This window comes from Nycticebus coucang, chromosome 2 (genome assembly GCF_027406575.1).
Source record: "Nycticebus coucang isolate mNycCou1 chromosome 2, mNycCou1.pri, whole genome shotgun sequence".
Taxonomy (NCBI): Eukaryota; Metazoa; Chordata; class Mammalia; order Primates; family Lorisidae; genus Nycticebus; species Nycticebus coucang.
The window spans coordinates 107,621,113-107,635,894 of NC_069781.1; the positions used below are offsets into that span (position 1 = coordinate 107,621,113).

General features: G+C 38.9%; 1 pseudogene; it reads right to left on the reverse strand.

Annotated features, from left to right (window-relative positions):
- Positions 1-1,443: 1,443 nt before the first annotated feature.
- LOC128598133 (60S ribosomal protein L17-like) overlaps positions 1,444-14,782 on the reverse strand; it is a 39,340-nt pseudogene continuing 26,001 nt past the window's right edge.

A 14,782-nucleotide genomic window follows, 5' to 3' on the forward strand; every position in this document is an offset into this window, starting at 1 on the left:
TATTGTTGTAAAGTCCTAGTTTCTTATTGATATTCTGTCTGTTGTTATATCCATTATTAAAAGTGTTGAAGTATTTATGTTCGTTCGTTCTTTACGAGGTTTTTTTTCTAGTCCTTATCTTAAACATTGTTATTGTGATTAAATTTTAAGCCTTTTTAATTTTGTGAAGGCAAAAAAAATGGAAACCTAATAAACACATGTATATGTAAAAATAAAAAAAAATAAAGTGTTGAAGTATCTACTGCTGTAGAAATGTCTTTTTCTTCCTTCAGTTTTGTCCATTTTTGCTTCATATACTTTGGGGTATTTTTTGTATGTGAATTAGTACAATATGACTTGAAAGTAGACTTAAAGATGTATATTATGACTCTAAAACAACCACTAAAATAGTAAATTGTAGTTACTAAAGCAACAAAGGAGACTAAAAATATCATGCAAAATATTTGGCGATCCAAACAAAGGCTGAAGGAATAAAAAGGAACGAAGAACATGTGGGACAAATAGAAAACAAATAGCAAAATGGCAGATTTCTAAGGTTGATGATTATATCATCTTGCTGCATTGAATTCTTTGCCAATATATAATGTCCTTTTTTTGTTTCTTGTAAACTTTTTCAAAAATATAGTTTATTTTGTTTGACTATAATAACAATATACTCAACTCAGCTTAATTTTGGTCACTATTTGCATGGAATATAATTTTCCATCTTTTATATTCAATGTCATTGTGTACTGATGTTAAAAGTGAGTAATATAGGCTAGGCGCCTGTAGCTCAGCAGCTGGGGTGCCAGCCACATACACCAGAGCTGACAGGTTTGAACCCAGCCTGGGCCTGCCAAACAGCAATGACAATTACCACAAAGAAATAGCCAGGTGTCTGTAGTCCTAGTACTGGGAGGCTGAAGCAGGAGAATCGCTTGAACCTAAGAGTTTGAGGTTGCTGTGGGCTGTGACACCACAGCACTCTATGGAGGGTGACATAGTGAGACTGTCTTCAAAAAGAAAAAAAAGTGAGTAATATGTAGGCAGCATATTGATGGATCTTTTTCTTTCTTTCTTTCTTTTTCTTTTTTTACTGTTATTAGCATGTATTTTATGTTGCATCTATTCCTGTGCCATAAGTTTTTTTGTTTGTTTTGGTTTTTTTGAAACAGAGTCTCACTGTGTTGCCCTTAGTAGAGTGCCATGGCATCACACAGCTCACAGCTCAAATTGTTTGGGCTTAAGCAATTCTCTTGCCTCAGCCTCCCAAGTAGTTGGGGCTATAGGTGTCCACCACAACACCTGGCTATATTTTGGTTGCAGTTGTCATTGTTGACTTCAGCTGGCCTGGGGTGGGTTCAAACCCGCCAGCGTTGGTATATGTGGCTGGCACCCTACCCGGTGAGCTACTGGCGCTGCCTGTGCCATAAGTTTTTGTTTCTTCAGTTTCTTCTGGGATATCTTTTTCTTCAGTGCTACCTCCTCTTCTGAAAGGAACAATTTGTTCCTTTTCAGTAAGGATCATCTCAGTGTGGCAGGGGAGCTCATGTATGGGTTAATGTGACCATGAACTCTGTAAGTTCAGCAATGCAGCTTGGGTGCTTTGTTCACTTGGCTATGCTCAATGACCAGAGAATCTACATCTAAACCCTTAAGTTCAGCATTACTCTACTCTCTACATTTTTAAGCATTTGTAGCAAAACTTCTGCACTCTTTTTGGGCCACTGACCCTATGTCCAGCCCCACTGTTTGGCCTGGGCACACCTACCAACTCCACTATTGTAAGGTCAGAATGGTAAATGCTGTTTCTTTGAAGTGACATCCTTCAGATACTCAGTGGCTTTTTGTATATGCATATTCTGGGCAGTTTCATGTGTGTTCTTAAAGTGAACACAAAGATTTGAACCTCTTGACTTGTATGACTTTGTGGGGTTTTATGGGTCATGTGAATAGCTAACTATTTTTCACAGATCACTTCAGGCCACTTAGGAGAAGAGGAAGACTGAATGGATCTTTTTTTTATCTGATTTTTTAAATCTGTGTTTATTTTTTATTATTATTTTTTTTGAGACAGAGTCTTACTAATGGTCTCTGGGTAGAGTGCCGAGCGTCATAGCTTACAGCAACCTCAAACTCTTGTGCTTAAGCAGTTCTCTTGCCTCAGCCTCCCAAGTAGCTGGGGACTACAGGCGCCTGCCACAACGCCTGGCTATATGTTTATTGTAGTTGTCATTGTTTTTTGACAGGCCCAGGCCAGGTTCAAACCCACCAGCCCAGGTGTATGTGACCAGCACCCTAGCTACTGAGCTACAGGTGCAGAGCTGCAAATCTAAGTTTAAATGGGAAAGATTAATCCATTTACACTTGGACATCTAACCCACAGAATCATAAGGAAATAAATTTCTGACTGGGTGTGGTGGCTTGTGCCATTTACATTTAATGTGATTATTAATAAAGAATAATTTACTTCTGCCATTTAGCTATTTGCTTTGTATATGTATATGTCTTATGTTTTTTTTTATTATTGCTCTTTAATTCTTTCATTACTACTTCTTACTGGGATTTGGCTAATTTTTTGTAGTATATCATTTTAATTTCCTTCTACTTTCCATTCTGTATATTTTTTAGTTATCCTTTTACGGTTACCTTGAGGATTACAATTAATATCTCAAATTATGGGCAGCACCTGTGGCTCAGTGAGTAGGGTGCCGGCCCCATATACCAAGGGTGGCAGGTTCAAACCTGGCCCTAGCCAAACTGCAACAAAAGAATAGCTGGGCATTGTGGTAGGCGCCTATAGTCCCAGCTACTCAGGAGGCTGAGGCAAGAGAGTCGCCTAAGCCCAAGAGCTGCAGGTTGCTGTGAGCTGTGACACCACGGCACTCTACTAAGGGCGAAGGAGTGAGACTCTGTCTCTAAAAAAAAAAAGAAAAAAAACACTCAAATTTATAACAACTTTCAATAGTTTCCACTCTATGCCTAGACATCTCCATTTCTCCCCCATGGTGTTATTATTTTCACAGATGCATTGTAGTTCCATTAACATAAATCTATAATTAGAGAGATTAAAGATGGCGACCGAGTAACAGCTTCCCTGCAACTGGGAACAGCGAGTCTGGGGAGACAAGACTCCAGGCATCTCTGGCCAGTGGGATTTGCCTATAATCATCCCTTTGAGGATACAGGGAGCCAGAAAGGGACTTCTGGACCCCAAGAGGAGGACAAAAACAGTGGAAAACTGGCAAGTGGTTGCATGTGTTCGATCGACCTAATCATGCCGGCAACTGTAAGTACAAGCAGCAGTGAGACTGCAAACCGGAAAGGCCTTACCTGTGAACTGTTTCGGTGTTCTTGGACTTGGCACTCAGTTAATCTGCGTTGGGGAGAACTTGAGCAGGAGTGTGGAGAACTTTGGGCACTGTATGGGGCCCCAGACTGAGCCACTGAGCTGGGCGCAGGAAGCCATTATGAAAGAACTGCCCCGGCAAGCTCCGCCCTCAGGGTCTCAGAGCAAGGATTGGGCGGGTCAAAGTAACCTACTGACTGAGCAGCCTAAAGGCGGGGTCTGAGCTGCTTTACAGCCTTAATCCTTAAGGGCAGAGTGAAACGGTTTTGGCACACTGGAGCCTTGGGCTGTTGCCCTGGGTAGAGTGCTATGACATCACAGCTCATAGCAACCTTAAACTCCTGGGCTTGGCACTGCCCAGACCTCCATAAGAGCTGTGCAGCAACCCCCAACCAGTGACCCGCACCCACCGGGCCTCCACATTCCCTGACCAAGAACTGCGGAAGCCACGCAACCCTGAGTCATCCCTCCTGTATCCTCCCAGCTTCCACACTAGCCCGTTCATCTGGACAGGGACTCTGCGTGCCCTTTGGAGCCCTCCCTGCCTCTGCACAGAGCTCTTCTCCTGGCCAGAGACTGCTGGAGCCTTGGGCTCTCTGTGCCAAAGTCACTGGGCGCCTGGCACTCCCAGAACCGTGTGCATCACCCCCAGCCCTGTTGCTGGATCCGGGTGTGTCACAAACCGGAGCTGCTTCCACAACCAGAACTCCCTAGCTAGAGCAGCCCCAGAGGAACTACACAGGGTCACTCCCTACAAAGATCCAGCAACAATAGAGTGATCCCGCTGGGGTCTAATCTTGGAGAGACACCTCCCCAACTCTGAGGACAGCCAGAGGCAACAGTGAAAAACAATCATGAGGCAAAATCAACAGAAAAACTCTGGCAATATGAATAATCAGAGTAGATCAACTCCCCCAATGGGGCAGAAACAGCACAAGACCCCATGCACAAACAAATAGCTGAGATGTCAGAAATTGAATTCGGGATCTGGATAGCAAATAAGATTGAATTAGAATTCCAAAAGTTATCTCAAGAATTCAATGGATACAAAGACCAAATGACCAAAGATTTTGACACATTGAGACAAGAAGTTGCATCCCTCAAAGATCTGAGAAACACAGTAGAATCCCTCAGTAACAGAATGGAGCAAGCAGAACAAAGGATTTCTGACATTGAAGACAAAGCTTTTGAATGCTCCCAAACCCTCAAAGAAGAAGAGAAATGGAGAGCAAAAACAGACCACTCTCTCAGAGAGCTGTTGGATAATTTGAAGAAAACCAATATTCGTCTTATAGGGATCCCTGAAAGTGACGAAGTGGCTTCACAAGGCACAGAGTCTCTTCTCCATGAGATTATGAAGAAGAACTTTCCAGACATGCCAAGAGATTCCGAAATTCAGATAGCAGACAGTTTCAGAACTCCAGCACGACTCAACCCAAATAAGACATCCCCCAGACACATCATAATCAATTTCACTAAAGTTACTATGAAGGAGAAAATTCTGAAAGCTGCCAGACGAAAGAAAACCATTACCTACAAGGGGAAGAATATCAGAATAACTGCAGATCTCTCTGCTGAAAACTTTCAAGCTAGAAGAGGATGGTCATTGACTTTTAATCTCCTAAAACAAAGTAACTTTCAACCCAGGATCCTATACCCAGCTAAACTGAGCTTCATTTATGATGGAGAAATTAAATACTTCAACGACATTCACATGTTGAAGAAATTTGCCACAACTAAACCAGCTCTCCAGGAAATTCTTAGACCTATCCTCCATAAAGACCAGTGTAATTCTCCACCACAAAAGTAAACCCACCCAAAAAATTTTTGATCAAATTCCAACTTCCACAGTCGCAAAAGGATTAAAAATTTCCACCGGTTTCTCGAAAGGCTTATCAATACTCTCAACTAATGTGAATGGTTTAAATTGTCCTCTAAAGAGGCATAGGTTGGCGGACTGGATACAAAAATTCAAGCCAGATATCAGCTGTATACAAGAATCGCATCTTACATTAAAGGACAGATATAGACTCAAGGTGAAGGGATGGTCATCTATATTCCAGGCAAATGGAAAGCAGAAAAAAGCAGGCATTGCAATCCTGTTCGCAGACGCAATAGGCTTTAAACCAACCAAAATAATTAAGGATAAGGATGGACACTTCATATTTGTTAAAGGTAATACTCAATATGATGAGATCTCAATTATTAATATTTATGCACCCAACCAGAACACACCGAAATTTATAAGAGAAACTCTAACAGACATGAGCAACTCGATTTCCTCCACTTCCACAGTAGTTGGAGATTTTAACACCCCTTTAGCAGTCCTGGATAGATCCTCCAAAAAGAGGCTAAGCAAAGAAATTTTAGATTTAAACTCAACCATTCAACATCTGGACGTAACAGACATCTACAGAGCATTTCATCCAAAAAAACTAAATACACATTCTTCTCATCAGCCCATGGAACATACTCCAAAATCGACCACATCCTAGGCCACAAATCTAACCTCAGCAAATTTAAAAAAATAGAAATTATTCCTTGCATCTTCTCAGACCATCATGGAATAAAAGTTGAACTAAATAACAACAGGAACCTGCATACCCATACAAAAACATGGAAGCTAAACAACCTTACGCTGAAGGATACATGGGTTATAGAGGAGATTAAGAAGTAAATCACCATATTTTTGGAACAAAACAACAATCAAGACATGAATTACCAGAACCTCTGGGATACTGCAAAGGCAGTCCTAAGAAGGAAATTTATAGCACTGCAAGCCTTCCTCAAGAAAGTGGAAAGAGAGGAAGTCAATAACTTAATGGAACATCTCAAGCAACTGGAGAAAGAAGAACACTTCAACCCCAAACGCAGCAGAAGAAAAGAAATAACCAAAATCAGAGCAGAATTAAATGAAATTGAAAACAAAAGAATTATACAACAGATCAATAAATCCAAAAGTTGGTTTTTTGAAAAGATCAATAAAATAGATAAACCTTTGGCCAACCTAACCAGGAAAAAAAGAGTAAAATCTCTAATTTTATCAATCAGAAATGGTAATGATGAAATAACAACAGACCCCTCAGAAATTCAAAAAATCCTTAACGAATACTACAAGAAACTCTACTCTCACAAATATGAAAATCTGAAAAAAATTGACCAAAACCTGGAAGCATGCCACCTACCAAGACTTAGCCAGAACGAAGTGGAAATGTTGAACAGGCCTATACCAAGTTCTGAAATAGCATCAACTATACAAAATCTCCCTAAAAAGAAAACCCCAGGACCAGATGGCTTTACGTCAGAATTCTACCAAACATTTAAAGAAGAACTAGTACCTATACTACTAAACCTCTTCCAAAATATAGAAAAAGAAGGAATATTACCCAGCACATTCTACGAAGCAAACATCACCTTGATCCCCAAACCAGGGAAAGACCCAACAAGAAAAGAAAATTATAGACCAATATCACTAATGAATATAGAAGCTAAAATACTCAATAAGATCCTAACAAACAGAATCCAACAACACATCAAAAAAATTATACACCATGACCAAATTGGATTTATCCCAGGGTCTCAAGGCTGGTTCAATATATGTAAATCTATAAATGTAATTCAACACATAAACAAACTTAAAAATAAAGACCATATGATTCTTTCAATTGATGCAGAAAAAGCTTTTGATAATATCCAGCATCCCTTCATGATCAGAGCACTTAAGAAAATTGGTATAGAGTGGGCAGCACCTGTGGCTCAAAGGGGTAGGGTGCTGGCCCCATATGCCAGAGGTGGCAGGTTCAAACCCAACCCCACCCAAAAAAAAAAAAAAAAGAAAAGAAAAAGAAAATTAGTATAGAAGGGACATTTCTTAAACTAATAGAGGCCATCTACAGCAAACCCACAGCCAATATCGTATTGAATGGAGTTAAATTGAAATCATTTCCACTTAGATCAGGAACCAGGCAAGGTTGCCCATTGTCTCCATTGCTCTTTAACATTGTAATGGAAGTTTTAGCCCTTGCAATTAGGGAAGAAAAGGTGATCAAGGGTATCCACATAGGGTCAGAAGAGATCAAAATTTCACTCTTCGCAGATGATATGATCGTATATCTGGAAAACACTCGGGATTCTACTACAAAACTTTTAGAAGTGATCAAGGAATATAGCAATGTCTCAGGCTATAAAATCAACACCCATAAATCTGTAGCCTAAATACCAACAATAACCAAGCCGAACAAACAGTCAAGGACTCTATTCCTTTCACAGTAGTGCCAAAGAAGATGAAATATTTGGGAGTATACCTAACAAAGGACGTGAAAGGTCTCTACCAAGAGAACTATGAAACTTTAAGAAAAGAAATAGCCGAAAATGTTAACAGATGGAAAAACATACCATGCTCATGTCTGGGAAGAATCAACATTGTTAAAATGTCCATACTGCCCAAAGCAATATATAACTTTAATGCAATTCCTATTAAAGCTCCATTGTCATACTTTAAAGATATTGAAAAAATAATACTTCGTTTTATATGGAATCAGAAAAAAACTCGAATAGCCAAAACATTATTGAGCAATAAAAACAAAGCAGGAGGAATCATGCTACCAGACCTGAGACTGTACTATGAATCCATAGTGATCAAAACAGCATGGTACTGGCACAAAAGCAGAGAAGTAGATGTCTGGAACAGAATAGAGAACCAAGAGATGGATCCAGCTACTTACCGTTATTTGATCTTTGACAAGCCAATTAAAAACATTCAGTGGGGAAAAGATTCCCTATTTAACAAATGGTGCTGGGTAAACTGGCTGGCAGCCTGTAGAAGATAGAAACTGGACCCACAGCTTTCACCATTAACCAAGATAGACTCTCACTGGATAAAAGATTTAAACTTAAGACATGAAACTATAAAAATACTTGAAGAAAGTGCAGGGAAAACTCTTGAAGGAATCGGCCTGGGTGAATATTTTATGAGGAGGACTCCCCAGGCAATTGAAGCAGTATCAAAAATACATTACTGGGACCTGATCAATCTAAAAAGCACAGCCAAGAACATAGTGAGTAAAGCAAGCAGACAGCCCTCAGAATGGGAGAAAATATTTGCAGGTTATACCTCTGATAAAGGTCTAATAACCAGAATCCATAGAGAACTCAAATCTATTAGCAAGAAAAGAACACGTGACCCCATTTCAGGGTGGGCAAGGGACTTAAAGAGAAACTTCTCTAAAGAAGACCGATGCAAGATCTACAAACACATGAAAAAAAGCTCATCATCCTTAATCATCAGAGAAATGCAAATCAAAACTACTCTGAGATATCACCTAACCCCAGTAAGAGTAGCCCACATAACAAAATCCCAAAACCAGAGATGTTGGCGTGGATGTGGAGGAAAGGGCACACTTCTACACTGCTGGTGGGAATGCCCACTAATACGTTCCTTCTGGAAGGATGTTTGGAGAATACTTAGAGACCTAAAAATAGACCTGCCATTCGATCCTATAATTCCTTTACTAGGTTTTATACCCAGAAGACCAAAAGTCACAATATAACAAAGACATCTGTACCAGATGTTTATTGCAGCCTAATTCATAATTGCTAAGTCATGGAAGAAGCCCAAGTGCCCGTTGACCTACGAATGGACTAGCAAATTGTGGTACATGTATACCATGGAATACTATGCAGCCTTAAAGAAAGATGGAGACTTTACCTCTTTCATGTTTACATGGATGGAGCTGGAACATATTCTTCTTAGCAAAGTATCTCAGGAATGGAAGAAAAAGTATCCAATGTACTCAGCGCTACTATGAAGCTAAATTATAGCTTTCACATGAAGGCTATAACCCAACTATAGCACAAGACTATGGGGAAAGGGCCAAGGAAGGGGAAGGGAGGGGGGAGGTTTTGGTGGAGGGAGGGTAATGGGTGGGGCCACATCTATGGTGCATCTTAGAATGGGTACAGGCGATTGCACTAATGTACACAGCTATGATTTAATAATAAAAAAAAAAATAAGGGTGGTGCCTGTGGCTCAAAGAGTAGGGCACCAGCCCCATATACCAGAGGTGGTGGGTTCAAACCCACCCCTGGCCAAAAACAGCAAAAAAAAAAAAAATTAAATTAAAAGATTCTGATATAAATCTGATGTTGAATTCAACAAAAAATAATAAAAAAAACCCTTTTAAAGAAGTTTTTATATTTCCTTCAAAGAAATAAAGCAAATATGAAAAAAATCTATAATTATTGTTTTATATATTTGCCATTTAATTAATATAGGAAAAAGAGAAGTCACAAAACAAACCAAAAGTATAATAATATTCTATTTTATATTTACCTATGAAGTTGCCTTTACTAATGTTCTTTATTTTTTCTTATGGCTTCAAGGTACTATTTGGTGTCCTTTCATTTTTGCCTGAAGGATTTTCAGCCATAGCATTTCTTATATAGTACATCTACTGGTAATGAATTTTCTCAGCTTTTGTTTGTCTGGGAATACTTTAATTTCTCTTTTATTCTTGAATAAATGCAGATATCCCTCGTTTTATTGTGTTTTTTATTATTATACTTTGCAGATACTGGGTTTCTTATAAATTGAAAGTTAGAGGCAACCCTGCATCCAGCAAGCCTGTCAGCATCATTTTTTTTTTTTTTTTTTTTTTTTTTTGCAGTTTTTGGCCAGGGCTGGGTTTGAACCCGCTACCTCCAGCATATGGGGCCAGCGCCCTACTCCTTTGAGCCACAGGCGCCGCCCACTGTCAGCACCATTTTTTCATGAGCATTAGCTCACTTCATGCCTCTGTGTCATATTTGATGCTTCTCCCATTATTTCAAACTTTGTTTTGTTATATTTGTTCTGGTAATCCGTGATCAGTGATGTTCGATGCTACTATTGTTATTATTTTAGGATGCAACAAACTTTGCCCATATAAAATGGTAAACTTAATTGATAAATGCAGTGTGTACTCTGATTGCTGATGAACATTTCTTGATCTTGGACATCTAATCCACAGAATTGTAAGAAAATACATTTCTGGCTGGACATGGTGGTTCACACCTCCAATCCTAGCACCCTGGGAGGCTGAGGCAGGTGGATCATGTGAGCTCACAGGTTCAAGATCAGCCTGAGCAAGAGAAAGACCTCATCTCTAAAAATAGATGGGAGTTGTGGCAGGCGCCTGTAGTCCAGCTACTCGGGAGGCTGAGGCAAGAGCATTGCTTGAGCCCAAGAGTTTGAGGTTGCTATGAGCTATGAAGACACAGCACTCTACCCAGGGTAACAAAGTGAAACTCTGTCTCAAAAAAAAGGAAAATAAATTTCTCACGTTTAAGCCATCAGTATGTGGTACTTTGTTATGGCAGACCCAGCAAACTAATATAGGAAAGAGTGAAAAAGGACATGAACAGGATGTTAGAATAATTGGAAGCTGTGCTAAAGACTGCCTATCATAGGGATGTTGAAATCTCCAACTATAATGGTAGATTTCCCTAGTTTTCCTACAATTTTTACTTTATATATTATGAAGCTCTGTTATTAAGTGCAAAAGCATACAGAGTTGTTATATAACATAGATGAATCTATCCTTTTATCCTTAGAAAACACCTGTTTTTATTCCTGGTATTATTCTTTGTTATTCTGTTTTGTATCAATTTAGCTATTCCAACTTTCTTTTGATTGCAGTTATCATACTATATCTTTATGCTTTTAACCTATTTGAGTTTTTTAAAAATTTAAAGAGGGTTTCTTCATATATAAATGACAGCATATGTTTGGGTCATGTTTTTAATTTATCTAATCTATGCCAGTTTCCCTCATTGGTTACATCATATATACATACATACAATATCAAAACCAGAAATAAAGTGTATATATAATTCTGTTATTTTATCATACGTGTAGATTCATGCAACTACCACTGTACAGGAACTATTTCATCACCACAAAGATTTGTCTTCTGCTGTTCTTTTGTCTTCATACACTTCTCCCCACCATCCCTGGCTCCTGGTAATCACTAACCTATTTTCCATATTTATAATCTTATCATTTCAAGAATATTATATAATAGCCTCATACAGTGTATGTCCTTTTGAGATTGGTCTCTTTCATTGATTCAGCATAATATTCTTCAGGTCCACTCAAGTTGTTGCATGTGTCAATAGTTCATTCCCTTTTATTGCTAAGTAGCATTCTATGGTATGACTATACCACAGTTTAACCATTCACCTCCTGGAGGACATCTAGATTGTTTTTGGTTTTGGTTATTATAAGTAAAATTGCTATAAACATTAATGTTCAGATTGTTGTGTGAACATGGGTCTTCATTTCTCCGGGATATATGCCCAGGGATCCAATTGCTGGCTTGTATGTAGTTGCATATTTAGTTTTTAAATAGACTGGCATATTATTATGCAAAGCACTGTACCATTTCAGATTCCCACTAGCAATGTATGAGAGATTCACATTCTCCATATTATTGCTAGCTTTTGGTATTTTCACTTTTTTTTTTTTTTGGAGACAGAGTCTCACTCTGTCATCCTGGCTAAAGTGCAGTGGTGTGATCATAACTCACCATGACCTTGAAATCCTGGACTCATGTGATCCTCCTGCCTTAGCCTCCATAGTAAGTGGGACTACCAGCATCTGCCAAAATGCCTAGCTAATTTTTATTTATTATTGTTTGGGATTCATCAAGGGTACAGAGAATTAGGTTACACTGATTGCATTTGTTAGGTAAAGTCCCTCTTATATTTATGTCGGATCCCAAGAGGTGTGCCATACACTGTGACCTCTCATCTCCCTCCCCCCGCAGGGTAATTTTTTTCTATTTTTAGTAGAGACAGGATCTTGCTCTTGCTCAAGCTTGTCTTAAACTTTTGATCTCAAGGGCTCCTCTTGCTTTGGCCTCCTAGAGTGCTAGGATTACAGGTGTGAGCCACCATGCCCAGCCACTCATGTTATGCTTCTTTTATGAAACTTACATTGACCCTAGCTCATACTTTGACCCTAGCTCATTGGCATTTCCATAAAATTTTTAGAATAGTACAAAAATATCCTACACTTTTGAGGACAGGAGTTTAAGATTAGCCTTGGCAATACAGAGACTGTCTCTTACAAAAAAAAATTAGCCAGCCATGTGTCATGTAGTTGTAGTCCTAGCTACTCAGGAGGCAGAGGAAAGATGATCCCTTGAGCCCATGAGTTTGAGGTTATAGTTAGCTATTATCATTCCACTGTACTCCAGCCTGGACAACAGAGTGAAAGTTTTTCTCTAAAATAAATAAATAAATAAAAATAATTTAGATCGGGTCTCTGGTCCTCCCGTTCTTCAGGCAGCCACATCCCCGAGGCACCATGGTGAAAGTGAAGGTCAGAATAAATGGCTTTGGTCGTAATGGGTGCCTGGTCACCAGGGCTGCTTTTAACTCTGGCAAAGTAGATATTGTTGCCAGCAATGACCAGCCTTGACTATGCCATGGAATTTGCCATAGGTGGAATCATACTGGATCGTGTAGACCATGTAGTTGATGTCAGTGAAGGGGTCAAACAATTTTCCTGCCTCAGCCTCCCAAATAACTGGGACTACAGGTGCCTGCCACCACACCCTGCTAGTTTTTTTCTATTTTTAGTAGAAATGAAGTCTTTCTCTTGCTCAGGCTGGTCTTGAACTACTGAGCTCAAGCACTCCACCTGCCTAGGCCTCCCAGAGTGATAGGATTACAGGCATGAGCCACCATACCCAGCCTTGTCTCTATTTCTTTAGATTTGACTTCTATGATTTCTTTCATCAGCATTTCATAGTTACCAGCATGTAAATTCTGTGCATATTATGTTAGACTTATAGCTAATATTTTATTTTTGTGAGTAACTGTACTTTAATTTTTATCTCCGTGTGTTGATTGCTAGGTATATAGAAATACAATCGATCCTTGAATATTTATTTTGTATACTGTGATCTTGCTGAACTCATTTATTAATTTTGAAAGTTGTTTTTTGTTTTGTTTCATTTTTTTTTTGTAGATTCCTTGGTATTTTCTATGTATACTATCATTTTATCTGCATGTAGGTACAATTTTATTTCTTCCTTTCCCTCTGTATGCTTTTTCTTTCCATATTGCATCAGCTAGAATTTCCAGTATTTTGTTGAATAGCAGCAGTAATGAATAGCAGCATAATGAATATTCATGGTCTATTTTTTATCTTAGGGGAAAATCATTTAGTCATTCACCAGTAAGTATAATGTTGACTGTAGGGCAGGGAGTATTGTAGATGGTCTCTATCAAGTCAAGCAAAATCTCCATCTATTTCTATTTTTTTGAGAGTTTTTCTCATGAACAGGGGCTGAATTTTGTCAAACACTTTTTCTGCATTAATTTGTACAATCATAGGATTTTTCTCTTTTAGCCTGATTTTTTTTTTGTTTTTTTTTTGAGACAGAGTCTCACTTTATCACCCTTGATAGTGTCATGGCCTCATAGCTTACAGCAACCTCAAACTCTTGGGCTGAAGCGATTCTCTTGCCTCAGCCTCCCAAGTAGCTGGGACTACAGGCGCCCACCACAACACTCAGCTTTTTTGTTGTTGTCATTGTTGCCATTGTGCTGGCCACAATGCCTGGCTATATTTAGAGACAGGGTTTCACTCTTCCACAGGCTGATCTTGAACTCATAAGCTCAGGCAATCTGTCTTCCTCAGCCTCCCAGAATGCTGAGATTATAGGCATGAGCCACCGCACGTGGCCTTTTAGCCTGATTTTGATCTTCCAATATTGAATAAGATTTGTATTCCTGGAATAAACCCCACTTGGTTATGATGTATACTTCTTTTTAATATGTTGTTTTTTTTTAATTTCCTAATATTTTGTGGAGTATTGCTATGTCTATATTCATTAGGCATATTGGCTAGTTTCTTATTTTTGCACTATCTTTAGTTATGTTATCATGGTAATACTGGGTCATAACATTAATTAAAAGGAGTTCATTCAGGGTTCTATAAGAAAGTACTATGGACAGGATGGCTTGTAACAGGAATTTATTTCTCACATTTCTGGAGACTGGAAGTTCTAGATCAGGATGCTAGCAAATCTGAATTCTGGTGAGGGTCCTTCTCTAGTTTCTAGAATGGTAACTTCTCGTTGTATCCTCTCATGGTAGAAAGAGCAAGCTAGTTTTCTTACCCCTGTGTAAGGGCACTCATCCCATTCACAATTATGTTCTTCACCATCATGACCTAATTATTTCCCAAAGGTATACCTCCAAATATTATCACATTGAGGATTAGATTTTAACATAGATTCTCGGGGTATATAAACATTCAGTTCATTATATTTATATATATATATACATAATCCAGTATGATATATATATTACATATTTTTTGAGACAGAGTCTCAAGCTGTCACCCTGGGTAGGATGTCGTAGCATCACAGCTCACAGCAACCTCAAACTCTTGGGCTTAAGTGA